The sequence below is a fragment of the Peromyscus californicus genome, unplaced genomic scaffold (genome assembly GCF_007827085.1).
Source record: "Peromyscus californicus insignis strain IS unplaced genomic scaffold, ASM782708v3 Scaffold_10__1_contigs__length_136768540, whole genome shotgun sequence".
Lineage (NCBI taxonomy): Eukaryota > Metazoa > Chordata > Mammalia > Rodentia > Cricetidae > Peromyscus > Peromyscus californicus.
The window spans coordinates 134,778,694-134,792,443 of record NW_026294391.1 but is presented as its reverse complement, the minus strand read 5'-3'; positions in this window follow the sequence as shown (position 1 = coordinate 134,792,443).

Below are 13,750 nucleotides of genomic sequence, written 5' to 3'. Positions count from 1 at the left end.
TTTTTAAGGCCCAGGCTCTTGGGAAGAGGAGGCTAGGTGGTTTCTGGGTGATGGGCTTCTGTCTTAGTTTCTTTTCTATTGCTGTGAATAGACACTATGTCTAAGGCAATTCTTATGAAATAAAGCATTTAATTGGGAGCTTGTTTACAGTTTCAGAGGCTTAGTCCATTATCATCATGGTGAGGAGCATGGTGGCATGCAGGTAGGCTCAGGAGCAGTAGCTGAGTGCTACATCCTGATCTGTAGGCAGAAAGAGAGCCTGAGCCTGCCTGTGTGTAGATGTATCCAACCTTCTTATTAAATAATAAACACGGAACCAATGCAAAGAAGAAAGCCAAGAGGTCAGAGCTAAGAGCTAAAACCTTACCCTTCCTCCTGCGGTGGTCCTACCTCTCCGAACCAGAGCTACCCCTGTGTTAAAGTCTTTATATAGAGTTCCTGTCCTGCCTTCTCATTGGTTGTAAACCCAACCACATGACCGCCTCCTCACGGCCTGTCTGTATAGGCCTCCAGGTTTTCCATGATTGGTATTAAGATTAAAGGCATGTGTATCCAATAATGGCTGTATCCCTGAACACACAGAGACTTACCCAGCTCTGCCTACCAAGTGCTGGAATTACAAGCGTACGCTACCACTGCCCTGGTTTCCTATGGCTTGCTAATAGCTCTGACCCCCGGGCAACTTTATTTATTAACATACAAATAACATTTTAATACAAATAAAATATCACCATATTTCCCCTTTTCTATTTTAATAAAAAGGAAAAAAAAAGAAAAAGCTTATAACTAATATAAGAAAAACTATATACAAAAGTACAATAACTATATACAATATATACAAGTAATAAATACCTAAACAATGTCTAGTCCATTTGTATTTGACAAATTCAGAGAAAATAATTTCATTATCTATCCTATTTTGGTAAGTCCAAAATGTATCCTAATTAATCTTCAATTATAACTAACTAACCTTCAACTATAACTAACTAATCTTCAACTCCCTCAGAGACCCAAGAAGGAAATAATATTAGCTAACAAAAATAAAAACAGGAAGTGCACATAAGCAACTTCCAAAAAATTTGTGAGTTGACAGAAACAGACAGCTGTCTGGACAGTCACCTGAGGTTTCTCCGAAGTGCTGGGGCATCATCTTCAGCCTATAGGCTTAGCATATCTGACAGACTCATTTGTGAAGTAGGATGTACACAAGGTCAACAGTTCAACCTCACATTGAGTGAGAGTAGTCCATGTACCAGAAAAACCTGAATTCCACTAGTGTCATGTCATGATTCAGGATTTTAAATTCTGGAAATTGTTGATGGTTTTTTAATTCAGCTGTCCATTCTTCTTGGCTGTGTATATATGGCTTCATCTCAGCATCCCATTCTTCTCCATATCCCTCTATCAAATGCCAGTCTACTATTGAGAGGCGTGAGCTTAGTTACTCGTCAAGAATAACTGTTTCAGCTGCTGTTCCATTGCACATCAGAGGCCATCGGCCCACTGCCTGTTCAGCTGCCTTCGAAGAAAAGGGCACTGTACCTTTTTCGAATTGCGAAGGCCACTTCAGGGATGGTGCCATATTGTCCTGGCCTCTGAAGATGCCTTTTGATAAAGCCATAACCACACTTGTTTTGGCAAGAATCAGTAATCCTTTGTTTTATGTCCTGTCTGTCCATTTTGTCCTGTTGATTCGAGGATACTTTGTTGTCCAGTGGCTAACTTTTGCCACAATGAAAGTTAACTCCATATGCAGTTTCTTCAATGCCCATATTTTCTCTGAAGTAGATTGGTACTGCCAGGAGCCGACATGTCTCATAGTCATAACAAAAAAGAAAAATTTTCTAAGTTATTAAAACATTTTAAATGCCATATTCTGTAGATCTCTGAAGGGTTTGAAGATAACCTGTCTATCTAAAATATATCTACTCAATCTTGAAAACATACCTAATATAACTACAAGTTCTATTATAATATCTAACTACTAACTTTCATTTCTTTATATCCTAATAGTTGGTAATAACATTCAAGGATCAGAAAATTGCATTACATTGTTAGATGAACGGTACAATTAGAAAAATATATATAACATTTTCTAACAATATCAATTTCAATATATATATTTTGTATACAATATAAAACAATCCAATCCAATGTAAAGTATTTACATTTTTCTTTTCTTTCTTTCTTCTTTTTTTTTTTTAATAAGAACCTTAAATCTAATCTCCTTTGCTTAGCCTTTTTCCTAACCCTTGACAACAACTTGTAACCAACCCCCCTAATCAATGAAAATTATCCCAGACCCAAAACCCATTAAAAGACCAAAAAAACCAACCGCCCCACACCACCTCTTTGGGAATGTGGGCGTCGTATTCTTGAAATTGCTTCCTGCTGGGTATGGGCGAAGGTATCTTTATCCTGAAAGAAAAATTTTAGGTTAATTGTCAAATTCTAGGAAAGGTAAATATATCCTTCGTTATCCAGTCTGTGTATAATGCCAAAATTCAGGGTTTATCTCAAATCCTTATTCAAGTAGTCTTTGAGACTGGATCATCTCAGCTAGCTCTTCTCAAAATTGCTCTGAGCACTTTGTAGTTCAAAGCTGATCTGTAGATGATGTTTGTCAGCTTAGTGATGTTATTATTGTCCACGTGGAATTGTTGTTGTTGTGGGGCCCCATCTTCTTCCTGGAGACTTCAGTTGATGTTAGGCCTAACCGTGATTTCCTGCAAAAAACTGATAAGAGACTCGAACACAAAGACTATATATGCAACTTTTTAGAATTAGTTAGTACTGTATATGACCATTTATATCTTAACAAAGTTTAAAATGTATATATATCTATATATATTGATCTTGTAAATTTTGATATAAAATTCATACTTTAAGAAAAGTTTAAAGAATAAGAATAGAATCAAAGAGTTGAGATTCGTAATAGAATAGTCCCTTAATTAATTTGGCTTTTCTCCTGTCCCATAGCAGAAGATGGCTCTTTTCCTCTGGCATGATACAGGGAGTTTGCATTTTCCTTTTAACAACATGCTTGAGTTTAAAGAAGGAGAGAGCCATTCTCCAACTCCAAAGTCAGCTTTAAATTTTAATTGAACTGGGACTATTAGAAGTTAAATAGTGTTAAATCTTTAAAGAAAAGCAGAAACAAACATTTAGGAAGACATAAAATTTTTTTTAGATAACATACCCATACGCCATTTCACTCTGTTTCTTAGGATAGATGATTTGTTCCTTTTCTTCAGTTGTCTCATTTGTCCAGTGTTCTTCAAATTCCTTAACCTTCATTCTCCTAAAAGACAAAAACAAAAACCTTTCCCCAAGGTTTTTTGGGGATGTTCCTTTTTGACAAGTTATCTGATTAAATGAAAAGGCATGTGTTACTGGTGTAAGTTAGTTTAAATTGGATGTTTACGATAGTTGATGAACTATCACCTCCTCTAATTAAGAGGTCTCTCTTGTTCAAATCGAACCTTTATCAATTTTGATGGTACCCACAGCTTATCTTCTCCTGTAGAAATAAAAGCAAAACCTCGTCCCCAACGTAACACATACCCTGGTTTCCATTCTGAGGTCAGCACATCCTTAAAGTATATAGGTTGATTTAATTCTGTAGTTTTTTCTATTATCCAATGTCTCTCTGCAGCTGTTGTTCCTTTCTCATTGGCATTGAGAAAATTCAAAGTTAATAGAGCATTATGTAGTCTATTTCTGGGGGTTTTTGTTACTCCTTTTTGTTTATTTAGCATATCCTTTAGAGTTCTGTTTGATCTTTCTATAACTGCTTGACCTGTAGGATTATGTGGTATACCTGTAACATGGTTTATATTATAATAAGCAAAAAACTGTTTCATTTTAACAGAGACATATGATGGAGCATTATCAGTTTTGATTTGTGCAGGTATACCCATAATGGCCATAACTTCTAGCAAATGAGTGATTACAGAATCAGCTTTTTCAGAACTCAAAGCAGTTGCCCATTGAAATCCTGAATAAGTATCTATAGTGTGGTGTACATATTTCAGTTTTCCAAATTCTGCAAATCGAAACACGTCCATCTGCCAGATTTCATTCCTCTGAGTACCCTTTGGGTTACATCCTGCTGGTAATGGTGTTTGATTGTAGAAGGAACAAGTAGGACATTTCTTTACTATTTCTTTGGCTTGTTGCCAGGTTATGGAAAAATCCTTTTTTAAACCTTTACTATTTACATGATGTTTTTTATGAAATTCTGAGGCCTCCAGCACATTTCCTATCAATAATTTATCAATCTCATCATTGCCTTGTGCTAGAGGGCCTGGCAGACCAGTATGGGATCGGATGTGAGTTATATATAAAGGATGACTCCTTTTTCTGATTGTATCTTGTAATTGAATAAATAATGAAGTTAATTCTGAAGCATCGTGGATAAATTCTGCAGTCTCAATATGTAATACTACTCTTTCAGCATACTGAGAGTCAGTTACTATATTGAGAGGTTCTGAAAAATCCATTAATACCAACAGAATAGCATACAATTCTGATTTTTGAACTGAATTATAAGAACTTTGAACCACTTTACTTAAATTTTCTGATTTGTAACCTGCCTTTCCTTGTTTGTTGGCATCTGTATAAAATGTGCGAACTCCAGATATGGGTTTTTTCCTCACAATTCGAGGCAAGATCCAATCAGCTCTCTTTATAAGATCAATTCTATTGCTTTTGGGATATTTGCTGTTAATTTCTCCCAAAAAATTACTACAAGCTTTTTGCCAAGCTTCATTTTCTATCCATAATTTTTCAATGTCCTCCTTAGTTAAAGGTACGACAATTTCTGCTGTGTCTATTCCTGCTAATTGACGAAGTCTCAATTTTCCTTTCCAAATCAAGTCAGAGATTTTTTCCACATAAGTTTTTAATTTTTTATTTGGTTTATTTGGTAAAAATATCCATTCCAATATAATATCTTCCCTTTGCATTAATATTCCTGTTGGGGAATGCCTAGAAGGTAAAATAACCAAAATGCAATCCAGCTTTGGATCAATACGATCTACGTGCCCTTCATGTACTTTCTTTTCTACCAAGGCCAATTCTTTCTCAGCTTCAGGTGATAATTCTCTTGGACTATTTAAGTCCTTATCACCTTCTAAAGTTTTAAACAAATTATTCAGTTCATCATTTTTTACCCCAACAATAGTTCTTAAATGAGAAATGTCTCCAAATAATCTTTGAAAGTCATTAAGAGTCTGTAGTCGATCTCTCCTAATTTGCACTTTTTGAGGTCTAATTTTTTGAAGTTCTATTTTATATCCTAAATAATTAATAGAATCTCCTCTTTGTACCTTTTCTAAAGCAATTTGTAATCCCCAGCAAGGCAAAATTTTCTTTACTTTTTCAAACATTCTTTCTAAAGTATCTGCATTTGAATCAGCTAATAAAATGTCATCCATATAATGATAAATTATAGATTTAGGAAATTTTTTACGTACCACTTCTAATGGCTGTTTTACAAAATATTGGCACAAAGTTGAGCTATTCAACATTCCCTGTGGGAGAACCCTCCATTGAAATCTTTTAACCGGTTGAGAATTATTATAAGTAGGCACTGTGAAAGCAAATCTTTCTCTGTCTTTTTCTTGTAAGGTTATTGAAAAGAAACAGTCTTTTAAATCAATAACTATGAGAGGCCAGCCTTTTGGTAACAGAGTAGGTAAAGGAATTCCAGATTGTAAAGAGCCCATTGGCTGAATTACTTTGTTAATTGCTCTAAGGTCTGTTACCATTCTCCATTTACCAGATTTTTTTTTATAACAAATACAGGAGAATTCCAAGGGCTGGTTGATTCTTCAATATGATGAGCATTTAACTGTTCTTCCACCAGCTCTTGTAAAGCCTGGAGTTTCTCTGTTGTTAAAGGCCATTGCTGAACCCATACAGGCTTGTCTGTTGACCATTTTAAAGGTAGAGCTGTTAATGTTTTTGGAAGATTATCAGTTGTTGTGCCCTGTTCTTGTATGACATGGATGGCTGGTGAGCACTCATTAGAATAATATCTTTTAATATTTCTCTCAGAAACATGTACTAATTTATGATTTGTTTCTGAGATTGGAGGGATATTAATCTGAGTATTCCATTGTTGTAACAAGTCTCGACCCCACAGGTTCATAGCTATGTTAGCCATATATGGTTTTAATTTTCCTTTCTGTCCTTCTGGACCTATACATTCAAGCCATCTTACACTTTGTTTCACTCTAGATAATGTCCCAATTCCTAAGAGTTGAATGTTTACCTCCTGAAGAGGCCAAGTTGGATGCCAAAATTCTGGTGCAATTATGGTAATGTCAGCACCTGTGTCTACCAGACCAGACAACAAAACACCATTTATTTTTATTGTTAGTTTTGGTCTTTGTTCATTAATAGAAGTTTGCCAAAAAATTTTCTTTATGTTTTTTCCTGTATTTCCTATTTTCTCTGTTTCATCATCTCGACTAACATGATTTATTCCAAGAGACATTTGGTTATTTAGTTGCTTTGAGTAGGGGTTTCCTCTACAACTGCAGGAAAGGTTTGAACTGGATTTACTGTGGGGGCCTGCCTGAGGCCCCTCTGGGAGTTTCCCGAAGCTCGAGGCAGAGGGTTACCCTGTCTGTCCCTTGTTGATCTACATTCGTTGGTCCAGTGTTTTCCCTTACCACACCTTCTGCATACTCCAGAAGGAAGGGGCATTCTGTTGCCAGTGTTCCTTGAATAAACATTATTTCTAGGAATGACCTGTTTACAATCCCTTTTCAAATGTCCTTGCTTTCCACATCCAAAACATCTAACATTGCTCAAACCTTTTGAAATTGCTTTTCCTACCCACATATCATCATGGTCATAAGCCTCTACATTAACTGTATCTCTAATCCAATCTTCCAAAGGTGCAGATCTTGCCTTTAACGGCCTAATTATTCTTTTGCACGCTGCATTTGCATTCTCAAAGGCTAAAGATTCAATTATTATCTGACTAGCCTCTGAATTCGGGACCATTTTTTGTACTGCTGAAGTCAATCTTTGTAAGAAATCTGTGAAAGATTCTTTGGGGCCCTGTATAACCTTTGTAAATGACTCAATTTTTTTTCCTGGTTCTTCAACTCTGTCCCATGCATTCAAAGCTGCCGTTTTACATAGAAGTAGGGTTTGGACATCATATGAACATTGTGTTTGTACTGAAGCATATTGGCCTTCGCCAATAAGCTGATCCTGGCAGACTTGTATTCCGCTATCCCTCCATTGTCTTTCTATATGTTTAGCCTCATTACTGAACCACATTTTCCACTGGAGATTTTGTCCGGGTTCAAGAACAGCCTGTGCCAATTCCCGCCAGTCCTTTGGTATAATCCTATTACAAGTTGACCAGGTGTTTAACATTTGCTTTACATATGGGGAGTGCATGCCATAAGATGCTATTGCCTCCTTAAATCTTCGTAAGTCTAACATTTCAACTGGAACCCAAGTATTTTGTTCATTCTCTTCATCAGGTAGCTGCTGTACGGCTACTGGATAAATTAAGGGTGATTGTGTGAAAACTGGCTTTCTTTCTGTAACCTTACGATCCAATTTTGAAACAACTTCACTATTTATTTCTTCTGTCTGAATTTGAATTTCTCTATAATTCATTTTTACCGGTTTAACAAGTTTTTCTAAGACTGTTATCCTGGCACTTAAGTTGACGATCTTTTTAAATAGTAAAATGAGGATAAGAAAAGTAATAAACTGAATAATTCGATCAATATTAATCTTTTCATATAGTTGTTCCATTGTCAGAGTGCCTAAAATTTCAAACAAAGCCCAATTTTCTTCCAATGTACACATAAAGCCCATTTTTTTTTAATGTAGAAAAAAATTCTCTTTTAAATAGATATGTTAATTGACTTACCAAGTCTGGGTAGAACAGTAGAATCCCAGGGAATTTCACAGCCACCTGGTGTTCGAGGTGTGAATCCAGCAGAGAGAGAGAGAGAGAGAGAGAGAGAGAGAGAGAGAGAGAGAGAGAGAGAGAGAGAGAGAGAAAGTGTAGCCGCTTGAGCTGAGTCAAGCCTTGGCTTTACAGGCAGGGGCCCTGTTCAGCAGGGCAGGTCTGAGTTGTTTATAGCAGTTGCAAGTAGCTCCAGCTGCGGGTCAGTCAGGCCTGGGCCCAAGCTAGGCAGCCGGGCCGCCCAGGCTGGAAACCGGACCTGCCGCCAAGCCAAGCCAAGCCAAGCGGTTTTTAATGAATTCTTGTCACGTTGGGCGCCAAATGTAGATGTATCCAACCTTCTTATTAAATAATAAACACAGAACCAATGCAAAGAAGAAAGCCAAGAGGTCAGAGCTAAGAGCTAAAACCTTACCCTTCCTCCTGCGGTGGTCCTACCTCTCCGAACCAGAGCTACCCCTGTGTTAAAGTCTTTATATAGAGTTCCTGTCCTGCCTTCTCATTGGTTGTAAACCCAACCACATGACCGCCTCCTCACGGCCTGTCTGTATAGGCCTCCAGGTTTTCCATGATTGGTATTAAGATTAAAGGCATGTGTATCCAATAATGGCTGTATCCCTGAACACACAGAGACTTACCCAGCTCTGCCTACCAAGTGCTGGAATTACAAGCGTACGCTACCACTGCCCTGGTTTCCTATGGCTTGCTAATAGCTCTGACCCCCGGGCAACTTTATTTATTAACATACAAATAACATTTTCTTTTCTATTGCTGTGAATAGACACTATGTCTAAGGCAATTCTTATGAAATAAAGCATTTAATTGGGAGCTTGTTTACAGTTTCAGAGGCTTAGTCCATTATCATCATGGTGAGGAGCATGGTGGCATGCAGGTAGGCTCAGGAGCAGTAGCTGAGTGCTACATCCTGATCTGTAGGCAGAAAGAGAGCCTGAGCCTGCCTGTGGCTTTTGAAACCCCAAAGCCTACCCCCAGTAACACGCTTCCTCCAACAAAGCTACACTTCCTAATCCTTCTCAAATAGTGCCACTCCCTGGTGACTAAACATTTAAGTATATGAGCCTATGGGGCCCATTATTATTCAAACTACCACAGCTGCTATCAGTTTTCCTGAGAGTTCCCTTCTGGGGAAGCTGGTGGGCAAAGCCAGAGGTCCCCAATCAAGAACCAAATTGGCTGGAAATCAGGAACTACATTTGTCTGTCTCTAGACTAAACTTTTCTGCTTAGACTGCCTGCTTTCAAGCCTAGGATCTGCAGTCAGGGGAAATTCTCATGCTGGGTTCCCCTTGCCTCTGACCTGTAGCTGGAGTTTTCCTGCCTGGCCCACAGTCAGGACAAATCTCTCTCACCTGCCAGTCCCAAGCCGCTCAAACCCGACCAAGTAAACACAGAGACTTATATTGGTTACAAACTGTATGGCCGTGGCAGGCTTCTTGCTAACTGTTCTTACAGCTTAAATTAATCCATTTCCATTAATCTATACCTTGCCACATGGCTCGTGGCTTACCGGCAACTTCACATGTGGCTTGTCATCATGGCGGCTGGCAGTGTCTCTCTGACTCAGCCTTCCACTTCCCAGCTCTATTCTCCTCCTTGTCCCGCCTATCCTTCCTGCCTGGCCACGGGCCAATCAGTGATTTATTTATTGACCAATCAGCAACACATTTGACATACAGACCATCCCACAGCACTGACCTCTATGGAATCTTAGATCCTAGTAATCCTTGTCTTCCTTGAGCTTGCCAGGACATAGTCTCCAATTCTTCAGTAGAACCTCTAGAAAGAGAGATGGGATATATTTTTGAGAACTAGTACATCTGACAATGTTTCTATTCTGCCTTTTGATGCCATTGATAATTTGGCTACTGTTGTGAGCACCCTATGCCAGAAACATAGATGAAACATTTGTGTCTTTCCAGAATGTCAGAATGTATTACACACAGAGAATTTATAACAATGATTTACAAAGTTTAGTGGTTTCAACTATAGCAATTTTCTCATATTCCACCTACCTTGTTAGCCTGGCAATGTGGGTTCTTTTGTTTGAATCTTAATTAGTAATATTAACTCTCATATCACACATCACTCATCACATAGTAAATACATCTCCCTCTCTCTCCCTCTCTCTCTCTCTCTCTATATATATATATATATATATATATGCATATATACTGTTTACAGAACAAATACATGTTAAAGAGTCTGCAGCAGAGTTCAAGAGGTTTCAAAAGTGGGCCAAGAAAGAGTCTGTATTGATAAGATAATGAATCAGTCCATTGCAGGAGGGAGCTGCTGCTGAAGCTGCTGGAGTCAGGGTTTGAGAACTACATTGATCCATTCCAGTTTCCAGGTGAAAGGCTAAACCAGGGTCCAAGAACAGGAAGTAGTGGGTTCAGGTCCAAGTCCAAATAGGTGAACAGGTGAATGGGCTGATAGTCATATAGGCTGCGTTAACAGTGAGAGACTGAGCTGAGCTGAAGCTCCAGAGATAGTCAAGGAGGCCTCTGCTTGTATGTCTTTGACATACACATCAAGTATTGTAGCAGGAATCTTAAAAGTTCTTATTAATAAAATCAAACCTGAAGCCAGGTATTGGGTTAATGCTGGAAGATCAGAGAAGCAGAACAAGCCACAGTCACCTCACCTTGCCAGTTCCTCAGCTGATCCTGTTTCCTCAGACTGGAAGCCTCTCAGTCCTTATCCAGAATGGGTCTCAGCTGAACTGTTGCTCAGAGCCTAAGAGCTTAACCAGGCCAAAAGCTTCTAGTTCCTGGTTTTCACACCTTATATACCTTTCTGCTTTCTGCCATCACTTCCTGGGATTAAAGGCGTGAGTCACCATGCCTGGCTGTTTCCAGTATGGTCTTAAACTCATCTGCCTCCCAAGTGATAGGATTAAAGGTGTGAGTGCCACCATTTTCTGGCCTCTATGTCTATCTAGTGGCTGTTCTGTCCTCTGACCCCAGATAAGTTTATTAGGGTACACAATATTTTGGGGAACACAATACCACCACAATTATCAGAGGATAGGTAGGTGTAGGGCCATGCCATCGAATTATAAGGTGTACATCCCATTATATGGTCTCAGGTGAGGGATTTATACCATTTCCTTGTTCTGATGTGTCTGATAAATTCTTGGGCCTGCTTTCCCTTATGTGAATATGCCCCTGTGTCCCCACAGTCTCAGTTCTCCCTACACGTATAGGGTAGCTCCCTTTCTAATACCAGGAAAAAGCCATTCATCATTTTGTGCAAGATGGAGCTACCAACAGATGGTGCAGTTTCTGTGTCCACCCAGGGGCTCCACTCATCCTTCTCCTTCAAAATCGAGTTAAAAGCTACTTCTCAAATGGAGTTTCCTAAGACAAGGCATAGCCTGAAAAAAAAATATTTTTATACAATATAGTGCAACTTAGAGTAGGGCATAGCCTGAGCTCAACAGCCATATAGAGAGTTCTAATTTGGGAATGTTTTCCCCCTTGAGCATTTGGAGGGAATTGTTGCATTAGCTACTAGTTCTAAATGTTGTCATTACAGTGTGTGTGTGTGTGTGTGTGTGTGTGTGTGTGTGTGTGTGTGTTCTGTATATCATGATATTTAGGCATAAAAAAGTTACCAAAGCTGGATTGTGGGTGTAGCTCAGTTGCCTAGCCATTCATGAAGCCTCACTGGGTTCAATCCCTTGCACTGCATAAAATGAATGTGGTTGTGCACGCCTATAACCTTAGCACCAGAGAAGTGAAAGCAGGATACTCAGAAGTTCAAGGCCATCCTATGTACCAGGGTTTTTCTTTTGGGTCACCGAACAGCTCCCAAATCATGACACAGAGATTTATTATTAGTTTTGAATGCTGGGCCTTAGCTTAGCTCTTATTTTAATCTGTTTCTCTTTATCTATGTTTTGCCCCAGGGCTTTTTACCTTTCTCTCTTTCTGTATATAGTACTTTCCTGCTGTCTCCATGGCTGGCTGGCAGCTGCCTGGCTTCTGGCCTTGGGCGTGCCCCTCTCTTTTTCCCTCATTCTCTCCTTCTTTTCCTACTTATTTTCTCTGCCTGCCAGCCCCACCTATCTCTCTCCTTCCTAGCTATTGGCAGTTCAGCTTTTTATTAGACCAATCAGGTGCCTTAGGCAGGCAAGGTGAAACAAATGCAACATATCTTTACAAATTTAAACAACCTAGATGCCCTTCAACTGAAGAATGGATAAATAAAATGTGGTACATATACACAATGGAGTACTACTCTGTGGGATGACTCATCCCTTACGGGCTTGAGAGCCAGACACTCCAAACAAGTAAAAAAGATACTTTCTGAGAGCCAGCCTGGGTCTGCCTGATGGTCTTAGCAACAGCAGCTGAAACATGATCTGGAGATGACCTGGACCAATGAGAGGCAGCCATGTCACACCAGCAGATGCATATTCATCAGACCTCCCCCCAGGGTGGGGTGGAGGGTATATAAGGCTTGCCTCTTCCTGAATAAACTGAGCTTGTTGTTTCGACATTCTCCCGGAGTCTGTGTGGTTTGACTCTGCACCTACTTGGCCCCCTCCCCCAAAGGGAACAACAGCAAGGACCCTGCTACACTAATCAGCAGAGAAAAAACAATGATATCATGAGGTTTGCAGGCAAATGGATGGATCTAGAAAAAATCATCCTGAGTGAGGTAACCCAGACTTAGAAAGACAAACACCGTAAGTACTCACTCATAGGAGGATACTAGATGTAAAACAAAGATGACTAGACTGCTACTCACAACTCCAGGGAGGCTACCTAGAAAACAGGACCCTAAGAAAGACACAGGGATCGCCCAATGACAGAGAAATGGATGAGATCTACATGAGCAAACTGGACGTGAGGGGGGGTAATGAAAGGCAAGTGTCTAGGGAAAGAGAGCTAGGGGAGCGGGAGATCCCAGCTGGATCAAGAACAGAGAGGGAGAACAAGGAATAGGAGACCATGGTAAATGAAGACCCCATGGGAATAGGAAGAAGCAAAGTGCTAGAGAGGTCCCCAGAAATCCACAAAGGTACCTCCACAATAGACTACTGGCAATGGTCGAGAGAAAGCCCGAACTAACCTACTCTGGTGATAGGATAGCCAAACACCCTAACTGTTGTGTTAGAAATCTCATCCAATGACTGATGGAAGCGGATGCAGAGATCCAAGGCCAGGCCCCAGGTGGAGCTCCAGGAATCCAATCGGCGAGAAAGAGGAGGGATTGTATGAGCGAGAATTGTTGAGACCAAGACTGGAAAAAGCACAGGGACAAATAGCCAAAGTAGTGGAAACACATGAACTGTGAACTGGATCAGGCACTCTGGATAAGTGAGACAGTTGATTAGTTTGAACTGTTTGGGAGGCCCCCAGGCAGTGGGACCAGGACCTGTCCTTAGTGCATGAGCTGACTGTTTTGAACCTGGGGCCTATGCAGGGACACTTTGCTCAGCCTGGGAGGAGGGGACTGGACCTGCCTGGACTGAGTCTACCAGGTTGAGCTGAATCCCCAGGGGAGTCCTTGCCCTGGAGGAGATGGGAATGGGGGTTGGAATGGGAGGTGGGCTGGGGGGACGGCGGGGGGGTGGTGGTGGAGAGGAGGGAGGACAGGGGAATCAGTGGCTGATATGTAAAATTAAATCAAATTATAAAATTAAAATAAAATCCAAGTGGCCACACATAAACATGAAACCCTAGTACTGTGGGGAACAGGGAGAAGAAGATTGCTGGGACATGTTACTATCAGTGTACTTCCAGTTTCAGTGGGAGACATTTTCTCAAAGAAATAG